This window comes from Haemorhous mexicanus, chromosome 10 (assembly GCF_027477595.1).
Source record: "Haemorhous mexicanus isolate bHaeMex1 chromosome 10, bHaeMex1.pri, whole genome shotgun sequence".
Taxonomy (NCBI): Eukaryota; Metazoa; Chordata; class Aves; order Passeriformes; family Fringillidae; genus Haemorhous; species Haemorhous mexicanus.
Window position 1 is genome coordinate 8,073,019 of NC_082350.1, and position 15,887 is coordinate 8,088,905.

Genomic DNA, 15,887 nt, shown 5'->3' on the forward strand with positions numbered 1-15,887 from the left:
AACACAAATTTTCACTGTATAGCTTTGCTTTGAAGGTTTTTCCAAATCTCTGCTCTTCCCATAATTTCAAACCACTACAGGAGCTAAAAAAAAAATTATTTCAAACTGCCTTAATATATGACCTCTCCATTACACTGGTTTAGTGACTAACACTAAATTTCACCACTTATCCCTGTGTGAGAAGACTGCTGGTTTTTGCAGTCTAAATTTCTGTCCCACAGTTTCCCACTCATGCTGAGCTTTGTCAGGCTACAATGATTAGAGTAAATGCACTGTACAGGAACAATACAACTCCAAACAGGAAAAGCCCGTCAATGTCACTTAGCAGTATCTTCATTCAGACTGCTAAAATATTTAGGGAAATCATTCACAATAAAACCACAAACTACACTTACTGCATAAAGCCTTGCTGGGACATCACTTTGCTGTAATTAAATAGGGTGCGTTTCTTAAGCTTGGTATGCTGGCATCAGTAGAACATAACTGATAAAAGAAACATGCTTTCAGCAAAGTCAGCTTTCAGCATTCACAGTTCTATTTCCCTCTGGATCAAACTAGACATGCAGGAAGCTTGACAAAAATGCATAAGAAATGACAGGACATAAATACAATTCAAAACTCCATTAGGACCACCCTAGGACTCAGGTTAATCCTCCCAAAATAACACTTACCCAAAGAGTGAGCAGCAGAAGGTGAGTCCCAGCTAATGACACTGACTGGTGAAAGTGGCCATCAGAAAAAGCAGGGAAGGAGATGCCTCTATCCAACAGCATTGTCAATGTCTACAGAGCACTTCTCACTCTGCCATTGGCCCTCATTCATTTTTTTCCTCCTGCAGCCAGACCTCAGTGCCACCTCCCCTGCCAACGTGGGCTTTGTCACCAGCCAGCAAGAACTCCTGAATGCCAAGAGAGGCAGCACTGAACCAAGGCCACTCCTCTGTGGGCACCAGAACTGCTCCTTCCCCAGATGCCTGAACAGAACAGACACAGTGTCTGAACACTCTGAATGTAACACCAATCCCAAAGTCCCTACAGAAGGAACAGGAAGAAGAAAATACATGATGTGCTATGCTGGGCAGATCAATGAAAGGGGTTTATGTATGTTCAAGGACAAGGACTTTTATCCCCAGCCAGACAATGTGAAGGCACAAGGCCCAGTGTCTATCAACTTTGCTCCCAGTGTGCAAACAGCTACATAACCATGACAACACTGTTTTGAGGGTGACAATGAATTAAGCACATTTTTGGCACTTAAAGAGACTGGGTAGCCTGGATTCAACTATAGATCCTGGTATCCAACATTGTTCAGAATGGGCAATAAATTAACAGTGTTGGCTTCCTTGGTCAAACTGGGAATATGCAATAACAATGCAACCAGACAAAAATGCTGGGCTATTCCAAGCTATCCTGTGCTACAGACAAAATTTGATGCTGCATGCACACTTAGCAAGTGACATTTAATATGTGGGATGAACAATGCAGCAGTAAATCATGACTTCTTTGATTCCTGAAAGGAATGCAAATCCTGAAAATCCCAAGGACATTCCTCCGTAAAGAGTAACTTGCTTTGTAATGTTACAAAAATGTAATTGTTTCAAAAACCAGGATAAGCTTGTTATTAAAAAAGACTGTGCATTTAGCTGCTTGGCATTAGAATAATCTGAAATACCATACCATCTGTACCATCTGACTTAGAAGCAGTTTAGTCATATGATGAAGAATGCAGAAAGAATCCTGAGTAGCAATGAATACAGTGGAATGTATATTTTTAAATACTTCCATCTACTGTATTTTGGAACAGAGCTGACTTGAGGTTTTGGGTTGGTTTTATGCCTTCCTCTCTCTGCATGTGTTTCTGTAATTCTCCCTTTTCATGCTGAAAGTTGGTTTTAGATGAAGACATTTCTATTCTGAAGAAACATGAACTGAAAATACTTCAAGTCTGTAAACAGTTTTTCTGTGTAATCACGTCTCAGAATACAGCAATGCAATTTGAAAAACAAATATAGTAACACAATGCAACAAAAACTACTTTTTTTACTATGCAAGTACTTTTAAAACTAGAGATATTTCAGTTCTTAAGTTCCTGAAAGGAAACAGCACTTTTCTTTCCAGGGTATATAACAGGAATACCCATGCAATCCCACAATTACCATAAGGGTACAGATGTTCAAGCTGCTGCATCCTTTCTACCACCCCTTCCTAGTCATTCCTCCCTTTTGTCTTCAGCCACCTGCATTCAAATGGCCTTGAAATAGGTCTGCCTTAGAAAACTAAAGTAAGTAAAATGTAGTGTTTTATTTTGCCAGGTTACTTTCAGGTGAATAAGCTCTCTGATCTAGAATACCAGACAGTTATGTAAATACTTGCTCTGGCAAAAGGAAAGAGAGAGAAAAAAAATTCAAATCTCAAAGGCAGAACCATTCCTTTAGGCAGCAGTCCAAACCATGGAGCAAATTTCCACAGTCACTTCAAGCTGCCCTAAGGGGCACAGCTAAACTTCATGTCTGAATTCAGCACAGGCATGAGCTTCTGCTTACATCTTCCTCTCTCTTCAAAATCATTCATCTTCCACCCTTCTGTCACGGCAAATACCTTCCTGTTTTTCCCAAACAGCTGATGTGAACATTTTTAATTTTCAAGTGCCAGGGTTGTATCAAAAGAGCATATTAACACACGAAAAATGCTTTACACTAAATTGAAAATTATGCTTTCAGCTCCACTTTACATTTTACAGGATCCTTTGCCATTTTATATTTCTACTCACCATGCTTCACCAAGTAAGTAATACCAATAGGTGTCACACACGAGATTTAAAACCCAAGGAATAATTAAATTTTGATATTGCAATTTCTCACCGGTCATTACTACTTTTCATCAGCCTAACCCTTTTCTTTTTAGACAATTCATTTTACATTTTACCTCTACAGCTTTGTAGAGGATCAATAGCCCTACAGCTTCAGTTTCAAAATCAGAACATCCATTAAGTGACAGCCTCAAAATGTGGCTGAATACATTTCCACTGCCTTTCTTTTACTGCAGTTCCTTTTGCTGTAATGTACAGTGGAGCCAGTTGGCCTTTAAAGTGAAATAAGTTAAAAAGCCATAAACGAGAGAAATACTCCTGGAAAGCATCATTCCTCAGTCTAGCCAGTTGCAAATCCCAGGGAACGTGCCAGAGATGATCCCTGAGCAGACTGAGGGAAGGCCTGCAGATGGTAGGAAGTGACAAGCAGACAGATGAGAGCTCCTCTGGCTTGACAGAATGGTTCACCAGAACTCTTCTGCAACTGCAGAAACTGTAACATCACACTGCAGTGAAAATGTGGCCCCTCAACTCAAGCTTCAGTCTTGTGTCAGTGTTTTCCAAGCTTGGCGAGGCTTTGTAAATCATAAGGGAACCTTGGCCTGCAGCTGGTTTTTACCAGTACCATGGTAAGGATGGGGCTAAGGAGGAACACTCACTAGTAGCAGCTCTGTGGGGGTCAACACCATAAGTCTACTGCAGATTTGCCAGACTCCACAAGAAATGGCTCCACTCTCACAGTGCCTGTCTGTACACTTTGCAGTGGATGATTCTAGGGCTGTGTCTCAGTATCTTTTATAACAAGACATTCACCACCAGCTTAAAAGTTGCAGTGCTTCTGGAATGGCCAAGATACTTGTGTCATCTTCTTTTGCACCCAAGTCTTACTTTATGTAATTCTCATTTGGACTGAAGCAGTTACAGACAGCACCTGTGAGATGTGCTCAGCTGAAGCAGCCCATCAGAGGCAGTTCCTGACATCACCTGGATGTCATTAATACTTCCAGCAGTGCTGCACAAGTCCAGCGACACAGAGAGACCGTGCCTCTGGCCAAACACAGCAGACAAGAGCTGAAGATATTATTCCCCTTGTGATCTGCACAGACTGATGTAGAAGAGATGCCCCAGAAGGCTGTCTTCGACAAACCACGGGTGGACACAATTGCAGATGGGGTCAGGCCCATTCCCCCAGTCAGGGCTGCAGAGTGAGAGGGGGAGGGCAAGGCTGGAGGGAACCCAGCCATTGTTCTTGCACAAACATGCAGGAGATGAATGCATGAGAACAAGTTTGATGCTGAACAAAAGCGTATTCTTTCATTTAATAGGAAAATAGACTTACACAATCACACCATCTGCATCCCTCCCAATCCTTCCCCTTCAGCTACTTCAGTCAATAGCCACCCTCAGCCAACTCTGACAGGGCAGCAGCAGGCTCAGAAATAACTGTTCCTACAGGACAGGACAGACATCCTGGAAGTGAGCACATGGAACACCAGGCTGGGCTGCCAGGCCACATCTTCCAAGAAACCCTGATGAGAAGGAACTCGCATCAAAGCTGTAACTGCAGGCAAAGTGTCCTGAAGATTTCATGTCAAGTCAGCCACAAGACACAAAACCAGGAAGCAATGCTTCATCAGTCCTTTAGTTCCTTCTTCTAAACAACAGAAATTAAGTAAACACACTTCACATATTTTAAGGAAATGTCATGACAAAATCTGATTGCACAGAATCTGTATTTCCCAGGTGAGGCAACGAATCAAGTTTCTTCGGAGTGCTGACAAAAAGATAAAACAACAAAACAACTTCCTGTTAAACAAATAAATGTTTTTGCAAAACCCCAACATTATTTAAGCAACAGCAATGAATTTCATCTGTTTCAAACACCAGCCACTACTAAAGCCCATCTGTCAGCAGAGAACAATTGCACAGACAAGTAGAGATAATGGAGAAAGTAATATCATAGAAACAAACTGCCTAAGCTCTAAGCAACAAAATTGATTTTCCTCATGCTTATAAAAGCTTTTTCATTTTACCAAGTAATATTTTTGTGTCTGCTTTTATTTATTTTTAGGAAACAGGGCACTTGGCAATGCAGTAGAGGCAGGGAAAAGGCACAGGGCTTTAAGGAGTTAAAAGATTCACAGACAGTTATGTCCCCATGTCAAAAATCTGACTCCTGAAGACACAAAGGACACCTTGGTGAGAACCCAGAATGGGTCTCAGTGGTCAGTCACAGAATGGTTTGGTTTGGAAGGGACTTTAAAGATCATCAGGACTTGGATTAATAGCACAAAGCTGAGTAAGGGGAGGTTCAGTTTGGATATCAGGAAAATCTTTTTCATCCAGAGGGTGGTTGGGCACTGAACAGGCTCCTCAGGGAAGGTGACAACACCAAGCTTGTTCAAGAAGTGTTTGGTCAATGCTTTCAGACACATGGTGTGACTCTTGAAGCGTCCTGTGCAGGGCCAGGAGTTGGCTTAATGATCCTGTTGGGTCCCCCCAACTGAGGATATTCTGTGATTTTAAGAATTAGTTCCAACCTCTCTGCCATGGTCAGGGACACCTGTCCTTAGATCACGTTGTTCAAAGCCTCATCCAACCTGGCCTTGAACACTTCTAGGGATGGGGCATCCATAAAATCTCTGGGCCCCCTGCTCTGGCCAGCTCCTTATCCCCTGAGTGATTCTTTCATCAAATGCACGTCTCTCCAGTTTAGAAACAAAGATGTCCTGTGGGACAGTATTAGATGCTCTGCATAAATCCAGGTAGACTATATCCATTGCTTTTCCCTGATCCACCAATGCCATAATCTCACCATAGAAGGCCACTAAATTTGCCCTCAGTGAAGCCCTGCTGGCTGTGTGGAATGTGATTTTCTTTCTGGCTCATTCATTGTCCTAGAGCCAGATGAAGCAGAAAGGCTGCCTTTTCAAATCAATACTGTTCTACGGAGAAAAACTATACCAGACTTGGCAGTGTTACAATCAGAGAGGGCCTCCAACTAGGAAAAGCCATGGTGGAAGAAGTTGCTACTTGGAGTAGCATTTACATCTCTCTATTACTGACCTAACAATGTACACCCTCAAAGAAATTCATGCTGCAAGTGCCAACAATTCCAGGTATTTCTGACCACAGGAAAGAACTTTAAAAAGCCCACACTATACTTCCTAATAGAGGTATGGATAAAAATAAATCAGCTTTGTGCCTGCCTACAGGGCAACTCTCAACACCAACTGTGATCTATAAGCTCAAACACAAGGCCTGTATTTCTCAAAATAACTCTCAAAATCTCTAGTTTCCTCTACTAAGCAGTTTTCTGCAGGGAATTTTCGTTTGAGCGGTATTTTATTTGTAACAATTAACTACTAACTAGATTTTCTACTTTAATGCATTGGATGAAAAGGGAGAAAAAAACCATTGAAAGTTACTTGGAAGGAAACTGTACCAGGATGTAAGTTTTGATGTGAATAAAAATATATTAGTACTTAATCTTTAGGTGTACTGCTGCTGAAATAAAATAAGTAACATTGTGTGTTGGAAGCCTTGCAAAAGCTATATTAAAAATAAAAATATAGCATATTCCAATTAATCTCTGTACAACCCCTCCATATTTGATATGATTGCAGAAAATCTTCCAGACGTGATCTAAATCTGCCAGACTCTGATTCTCCAATAACTCAGGAAGGGACCTGCTCTGCCCTGGAGAAAAATGTGTTCAGTCTAAATTTGGATCAGCAGTACTTTAGGCAAAGAGAAAGCACATCAGTAATTACAAGTTAAGCTTCAGCAACAGGTGGAATACACTGAAAGCAAAGTGCTCTTAGTTTTTAATTCTGGAAAAACAAAATCCTAGACTGTATTGGGATATACAGATCATCTTGATTTCCAGCATGATAAAGAATAAAAGTAATATTTAGAAATACCTTTAAAAGTAAAGGACTACCTCCAGGAAAATAAGACATCTTCCCACTGAGTTATAAAAACTGTAACACACTCAGTACAGCCTGCATTCCTGAACAAATACTGATAAAATTATTCTTTTTTTCTACTTCATCAGAGCTAAACTTGTTTTTGTTTACTACATCCTCAAGAGCAGCACAAGTAGCATAAAATGAAGTAGATTTATACAAAGATCCTTCCAGAATCATTTGAACTAACCAAAATGTTCACTTGAGCCTAAATGCAAGCTTGCATTTCTCAAACAATCATTTACTGCTGCAAAAGACTTGCAAGATGTGTACAAACCACACCACTGTTGAATGTAAAACCATGTGGGATACTGCACAAACACTACAAATAGTTTCAGAGGAGGAAAGCAAGTCTTTTGGCCAAGAGGTTAAGGAAAAAAATATCTAAGGGTACTGGAAATCTGAGGGGGTTTAAATTCCAGCCATTCTTTGAACAGATAAACTGTTCCCTGAAGTGCTGTGTGGACACAGAAATTGCTACAAGAATCATGGGATCCAGAGGAGTTGTGCATTTTCATATTTAGCATGAACTCCTGTCACAATTCACAGTCAAGAGATCAAAAATAGAGGCAAGTTTGAAGAAAATAATTTACACAGTATGAAAGTTTAATGGAGCTTTAAAACCCAGAAGTCTATTAACACTTCTGACCACCTGAAGAATCGCTCTCGTGAACAGAGGACTTTCTCCACAGTGACGGAAGAAATGGAAAACAAAAGTATTTTCAATTGCCCCACATATAATCTTCATCACATCTATGGCTAACAGCTTTTTGTTACAATCCCAGTCTTTGTAGTTTCCCTCTCCTTTTCAACCCTTCTCCTCCCCTTTTCCTCTATATCCCATTGTCAGTTTCCTTAATACTGCAAAGCCACATTTGGCTTAAAATTTTACCCATTTTTTAGCATCCTTTTCAGATATTCACCTCCCCACCTGGCACTGCAAGAAAGAGAAGCATATGGAAGCACACTCAACCCTCACCTTTCATTAGGTAGCAGACTCATGAGCAATTATCAGAATACATTATCATCTTATTAACACAGCATAATCAAGGGGAGCTGAAAAAGTATATGTAGTGTCAAGCTCCTCTCTGAAATTCTCCTGAGGAAAAAAAAACCCACCTGTAAACACAGATCTAAATTTCTGAAATTACTGCATCGATTTAATGACAATCTGTGTAAGACACTACAACTTCTGATACTGCAGAAATAACTTATATTTATACAAAAAAACTGCAAGCCAGGACCAGAATGAATGATTGACAATTTGGAAAATAATTTGTTGAGCCAGTAGCTGTAAACACAAGAGCTGAGCCTCAAAGAGCTCCAGGCTGCCACAATACTGAGCAGTCAGAACTGTTGGCGCTGCAGTAGTTAGTGGTGGGTGGGTTCCCCAGTACCACGAGGATCTGTAGGATAGAAATTGGTTCCAGCTGAGGCCACTTTTCTGTGCTCTGAAAAATGCAGGATACTGTAACATAAGCACCATCCTTGCTGGAAAGGGAGGGGATGTCTGCAGGGAAAGCAGACAGATGGACAAGAACTCTGTGCTACCATCTGACTCCCTATTTAACACCCTTTTCCCTATTCCCTAACGACACATGCTGTGAAGATAAATCATTGGGAAGAAAAGAGAATGCACCGGGTTACCTGGGAGGGACACTGGTGGTACAATTAGGAAATGCAATTCCCTTGCTTGGGAACCAGAAGGCACAGAGAAGAGAGTGTTCCCCTCTCTCCTGATGGAGGATTCAGAGTGACCTAAGCAGGAGGGAACTTCCAGCACCAATAAAAAAATAAGGTAGTCAGGCTCCATTCAATTGCACTGTGCAGAAATCACTGTGATTTATGACTTCTGCCAAGAACCAAGTGCAGAGAGGGGAAACACCACCCCTGTGTGTGCCCCTCATACTAAGCACACACCATCCTGTGTCTGTGTGAGACAGCAGCAACCACGGCTGCCTGCCTTAAACAGACACAGCACTAAAGGAATTAATTCCTAAGGCAGCAGGAAAATACTACATGGGAGAACTTCCAAGTCACAAATTCTGCTTACTTAAGCTAAGCTGCTTAATCAAGTTAATTGAAGGAATTAAAAAAGCATCTGGAGAAGAACATGTTCACCAGCCAGTCTCTAGTCATTCCTGAGCTGGTGTAACTTCTTCTGGGAGCCAGTTCCCTGCTGGCACAGCACAATCTATCATCAGCCATTACACTGATCACAATCCATTAGTTTTGCTAAGAACTAATGAATTTAAGCCTACTTTTGTAATTACAAGCTATTCACATACTGGATATGAAGCATATATATACAATGTTTTGTGTTAACAAGAGAAATGTGGCTGAGTATTAGAGTTCCATGTTAAAAATGACCAATGTAAGTAATAATTCTCTTCACAAGGAACTGTTTGTGGAAATGTTTTTGGCAAGAGAGCAGGACAGAAGCATACAGTCTTTAAAAATACAGCTGGTTAATATACAGGGGGAAACAGGTAAGAATCCATAAGAATGACAAGTTTTAAGTATCAGTCCCATAAATATAAAATTCAATTAAAATGTCATTTTAGAAAACACAGAGAACAGAGTTGGCACTCTAATAAAATGTTTTTTCTTCCCTGCTATTAAGGCAGGGTGATTAAAATGAAAGATAATCTTCTTTATTTCAAAAGCTAATTATTACATGTAATGAAATTTCTTCTTGTACCATGAGACTGAACTGAATTCTACCAAGACCATCAACCCACACATCTCTGCTGTAATAAAGTAACTGCTTGAATTTTTCCTTACAATCCTATTTCTACAATAGACTGTTAGGCTCAGCTTTGATTGCAGCACACCACATTCCTTACCACTACGGAAACCAAATGCAGAACAGCTGTGGAAGCAAACCCCACTGTAAGCAAATATTCAGACCAAAAAAAAAAACTACAAGTAAAAAAATCCCTTGTGAAAACCCATTCACTGGGAATTCTGACGAAAGTTAAACTGCCAGTTTAGCCTTGGTTTAAGGATTATCCAGAGGAAGCATCCCACACACATTTTTCCCAGGAGGTGTAAAGAGATGCCTGCATCTGTTAAGTGCCCAGATTTTCTACCCTGCCAGCCAGCAGTGCTCCAGAGGAACTGAGCTGTTTGCTACACTACTGCTTCCTGCATTGCTAATTCAGATGTCTAAATTTAGATGCTAGGTTTAGCCAATGGGTTTTCCACGTCTTCCAATAGTTAAAAGAAAAACAGTTCTGCATCAATTCACTGTCTTCATCCACGTGCAGAAGAAAACATCATGTCAGAACTACATACACTGGAATTACATCCCCAACTTCCAGCTACAGGGTGAGAGAAACAGTTCCTGCTCTTCTCCTGAATGACTGCATACCAGACACTACTGAGTCACATTCCTATCTAACCCTGGGCACTGCTCACCCAGGTTCCAAAGATTTTACCACAGGGAAGACAAAATCTAAAAATAAAGGGAGTGAAGGGAGGGGGTTGGCTTTTGCATTCCCAAAGACTTCCTGCTGCCATGTCCTCTATTAGCAGGATGTGGATGGAGTAAAGCAGTAAAAGCAAGCTCATCAGTCACTCTCACGTCCCCAGAGTGTTGAGACATTTCACTCTGAATTTCCCTTTGGTGTCTTTTTCCAGCAGTCAAACTGTCACGAACTAAAACATATGGATTTTTTCTTCCCTTGCGCTATTAGTCACCATTGCTAGACAGAGGTGTATTCAAGTGAAAACAAACTATTGATTCTTATTACTGGATCTAAGAGTAGGAAATGCAAGCAAATTATCAATGCTGAAGGTGACTTACTGAAAAAAACCCAATTATTATTAACTGAAAGCCCACTGTATCCCTAGACACAAACTCAAGGCTGCAGCCTCATGCACCTCCTCCCATCCCACTGCAGCTCACTGAGGTGAGGGAAGTTCTGATACCACGTCACTGCTGACTCCTCAGAGCAGTTGGAGCACCACAGGAGGAGGACCTTGCAGCAACTCCTGATGGCTCCCTTCGTGCACCCTGCCTGGAAGGTCTATTTTCACTCCCTCTTTCATTTTTTAAATCCTGACAAATACTTAGCCTTAGTTCCTTTGGCAAATTAATCACCTTTTTCTCCATCACCCTCAGAAACTGCTGTTGAATGTTCCTCTCTTTCCCTGTCCATACAGGGAAATGTCCCTTGGTACACTGATACCAAGAGATCTCACAGGTGAGCCTCTCTCTCTTCCTTTTCTCCACCCACACACTTGGTTTCAAACAACACTAATAAGAATGCAAAAAAAAAAATTAAAAAGAACAAGGACATATGCCAGGTCTCATGCTCATGCTTGTTTAATACATCTTGTTCTGTTTAACTCAAAGGATAGGATACTGCACGTGTTGTAACAAATCCTTCCTGAGCACATTCTCACATCTTTGGTAGATGATCATTGCACTTACAACACAACATCTCAGTCTAAACAAGCCAGCAGTGAACTCTGCAAGGTTTGCTAGACTCCTAGAAACAGTTACGTCAGCAACGACCCAAGTACAAAGGAACCTCTTGATGTGATAATATTTTAAGTAATCACCAGCTTCAATGTATTATTTGCCTTTGAATACAAAAGATGATAGAAAACCCACCCTTTTTATCTTGCAACATCAAAACCAAAGGACTCTATAAATATTTAGTGAATGACCAGTACACTTAGAAGTGAGAATATCACAGCAAGTGTTACCCAGATGTTAACAGCATCAGAGGCTGATGGTGCTGAAGTGCAGGGATAGTTAGGTGCTGGAACAAACCACAAGTTACACTAATATGCAGCAACACAGTAAAATGAAGATGGGATGGTAATGTTTCTGTCTTTTGCAGACTTTGATGTACTACCATCTTCAGTTCAAACAACTTCTGTCATCTCTGACACGCTTGACAGCAGTTTTCAACAACAAGGAAAACAGTATTTTGATTTCTTTATGCTGCATCATAATTTTTGAAAGCAAGATGACAAGGAACCTGAACCTCCTTGCAGAGTCAGACTCCCAAAATGTGCTCCATAGACAGAGACTTTGCTCAAGCATGGGATAAAAATACCAAAGGTCAGAATTTAATTTATTATTCTCAGGTTTAGCACCACTGCTGCTCCTTTCCTAGCCAGAGTAATGGCCCTGCCCAGGTGAACTAGCTGGAGCCTCAAAATACCCTATGTCTCTGCAAGAGTTCAGCATGTGCCCCTATCACACTCTCAGCTCCTCAATTTAAATCCAGCAGACTAGTGATAAGCCATGAGGAACAGATACTCAATTCCCCCTGCACAGATGTTACACAAACTTGAAGTATCTACAAGTACACCTTTTTACATGTTAAATTAGGATTAACTTTCAAGATAATCAAACAAATGAAGCAGTAAATTTTCATTTTAATGGCCTTTTTTTTTTTTTTAACTCAAGAAAGTGTCTCAGCCAGAAAATACCACACAAACAGCACCATAAGGACCGGGTTTCAATTTTAACTCTTAAATCCCCAGGTTAGCTACACTGGATTTTGGGATTATTTATAACTTGAGCCAACAATTCACATAAATGGAGTAAAATACAGGACACACTACAAAATTTTATGCAGTGACATCATTGAGCAAGGAATACAAGTACAAACAAATTAACATGTAAACTTTATTTTAAAGCAACCATTCACTTCACAATATTGCAATGATTCTGTTGTCAAAGGCAAATGACAGCAGAGCTTATTCTGGAAATGGAGTCTAAAACACTAGAAAAACAAAGTTTCAAAAGTACCAGTTACCAGTACTGGCCACCAGACTACTGAGTGTGTCCAAGCTACCTGAAAGTCATTCTCAAAACAAGAACTTGTTTATAACTTCACCAGTAACTCAGAAAGTACTTAAAGCTCAAAATTCCCTTTACCACTTCACCAACTATTTCTTTGGCTATACACATAGATTTGACTCTCATGGCATTTTCTCACATGTGAAGTAATACAGTCTTTGTTGAGAATACTGTGAATTCATTGCTTAACTTTATGTGGCTTCTATCATGAAATGGTTTAATTAGGAAATAAGCCCAACATTTTTGAGAATTAGTTCAGTGTTTAAAGACAACAGGCAACTTTCTTCCAAGCCATTTTCATTCTTCCAGAGCAAAACTATTGTTTAGAATATTCTTACAGAAAAACAAAGAACCAACACACAGCTCATAACTATGCCTAAAACCACCACGTAGGGATTTCCATGGACAGCACATTCACAGTATGAAATGTAGCACTGATGTAAATACTTTGTGCAATGTGGCTCAATGATAAAATTATGACCCCCAATATCTAATGAAAAAAGGTATCCTTCTGCTGGAGGTAATTTGTTTCTGCATTTGAAGAAGAGATAGAGGAGAAGCAGTTAAAATTAAATTAAGTATGTAAACCTTTCATCAGATTTGAAAAATCACACCTTTTTCCATGCCTAAAGCTATACAAGTGCTCTTGCATGATTAATACTCCTTTAAAAAGAAACTCTAAATATGTTGATTTTTGAACATTCAAGAAACTCTTTTCAACAAAGGCTACATGAGGCTGCTGCTGTGAGGTGTAGATGGAGCCTGAAGAGTCTCCAGGTACTGGCCTGGCTTCCCCCTCTCATGAAGAGCTGGGCCATATTCAGGTGCCAAGCAGAAAAACTGCTGAAGGAACACTACAGCCAAGTCAGCTGTCAGCAGTGCCTCTGCTGCCTCAGGACAAAGCAGAAATTCCAGCCCCTTCACAGGGAATTCCCTCAGCAGCTCCCTACCCCAGCAAGGGGAGGCTTTGGGGGATGAGCTCCTGCAGTCAGGGCCATGGTTGGGTCCCAGGACATGGATCCATTCCTGCAGGAAGCAAATCCTCATTCTTCTGATGAGACACTATAAATACATAAATACAACCAATCTTTTCTCTTTCTCAAAATCTCTTGGCAAAATTTTCCTCAGGGGTTGCTACTGCAGAAAGGCACAACCTGCAGACAAGTGCACAGCAGACTTCAGCAATAGGTTAGGATGAGAAATGCAATACCAGAAAAATTTTTTGAAAATTCATATTTAAACTAAGAAAGCAAACTTATCTAAAGAGTCTGCTGTACAGCTCTGAAAGAAATAGCTTGCAATCAGCTCCAAAATAGATTTCCTACACTGCTGCACACCAAAGCTTACTTGTCCCTTCAGCCTCTGACAAATCCTCAAAGATAAAGTTGCTAAGTCACCACACTCTGCAATGCAACACAATAAAACTTGTCATCTGACACTACTCATGAGCAGGATTACCCCACAATGTTCAATTCAAAGATACAGAAAATAAGCACAGGGAAGCAAAATATTATACAGAATACTGCTCAACATTGGTCTAAGTTCAAATGACTTCAGCATGAACAGATTTTCAGAGCACCCATGTCTAAGTCCAGGCACCTCACCTTTTACTAAGGATGGAAATAGATATAAATTCTCCTCACATGCTTCTTTGCTATGGCCAAACCACAGCAAATTATGTAAAATTTCTGCATTTCAATAGCTACAGAAATAAAATGCTGCATCACATTGGGCTCCGAGGCAAAGGTGACATCCACTTAAAAACGACACCCCCCACCCCCCCCAAAATACAGACATACACATATGTGCATTTCAGCAGGCTAGTACCTGACACTACTCCATTTCTGGTGGAAAAGGAGCAGGAGGAAGGAAAGAGTTGAGCTCTGCCCAGCACTCTTGATGGGCCAGTCATTAATAGAGCAGAGGCAGCCAAATTAGAGCCATCAATTGTTAATCAATTACTGCCAGTCAAATGGCAGTTCTTAGTCCAAAGTCATGGCACGCTGTGAGCACTGATCTCTCTCAACCACGACTGCTACCAAAAACATAACCCACATTTTCTAGCTCTCCTTTATGCATTTTTCCATGCTGCCACCGAGGCCACTGGAGCACTGTTAAATCTCTTCAGGGCAAGGATTTTTCCCTGATGGGCTGTGAATGCTGCTGAGTATCCTGCTTTCCAAACACAAAAAACCAAACCAAAACTAACTTTTAACTTTATCACCATCCAATCTAAATGGCTGTGGGCTGTAGAGCTGTACAAGCAGCTGAGGAAAAGGCATTTCCTGACATCATTGCAAAGGTCACCTGGAAGCAGGATTCAGACAGCATCCACCATTTCAGATACTTTAACTCTTGAGGGAGCACAGGTCAAGTACACTACACTGCTGGCTTCAAGCAACAGCAGCTTGGACACTGTACCAAAAGAACCCATCTGCTGTTCTTTGGCAAAGTTGGTTACCCATGAAGCTGCCTCCAGCCCTTCTGGAGCAGCACTCTCCAGTACATGGGCAGTACACAGCCCAGCACCAGGGGTAGTGGTGCGCACACACAGTCTTAAGGCAAAAAGCAAACAACCAACCCGCACAAACAATCTGAGCCTGACTTAAGTAAAAGAAGTCAGAAGACATGAACTGCCCTTCCAGGAAGCACGTGATGCATTAACATCTTATCATCTTATCCTCCAGCACAACCTGTGTCGGCTAAAAAAGCTCGTTGCAAAGACAGCCTGAAGTCACCCCCGAGGGCTGTGTGTGCTGCAGAATGACACAGATTCACCAACATGTACACAACCCCATTAAAAATACAGTGGGTGAGGGAGCTGTCTGGTCTGGCAAGTTTCAACCCACAGCACTGGTTGATTTTCAGTCAGTCCAACAACATCAACTTCCAGAATTATAGGCAAATATTTATCCATAACACAGAAACTTTACAGAAAGTTTTGATTTAAAAAACAGGTTAAGTGTAGAGTGGGCAGATTTAACCAATGCCTTCATCACAAAAAAAAGGATCTATTCTGACTTAATAAATACTTAAAATTCCCAGGACAACATGGGTGGCCTGCACCTTCACTAGCCTCAAGGTGCACGCCACATTGACATAGCTCAGATGGACTGATGCCATCCATCCATCCATCCATCCATCCATCCATCCATCCATCCATCCATCCATCCATCCATCCATCCATCCTCCGCCAGCATGGAGCCCTTAATCCCTGCAGCCACGAGCCCAGCTTTGCTTCCTGGATGGTACCAGGAAGGCGGGCACCCAGCAGTACCAGCCTCCAC

At 41.1% G+C, this 15,887-nt stretch overlaps 1 protein-coding gene across 2 annotated transcripts in view; it reads right to left on the bottom strand.

Annotated features, from left to right (window-relative positions):
• The window catches only part of SPSB4 (splA/ryanodine receptor domain and SOCS box containing 4), a 79,510-nt gene that overhangs the window by 60,763 nt on the left and 2,860 nt on the right, over positions 1-15,887 (bottom strand). The window contains exon 1 of one of the 2 annotated variants that reach the window (XM_059855250.1): positions 672-807. The exons of the other annotated variant lie outside the window; for it this stretch is intronic. The gene's annotated coding sequence lies outside the window, so the exon portion shown is untranslated. Of the gene's footprint in view, positions 1-671; positions 808-15,887 lie in introns of those variants that run through there. 2 annotated transcript variants of the gene reach the window in all.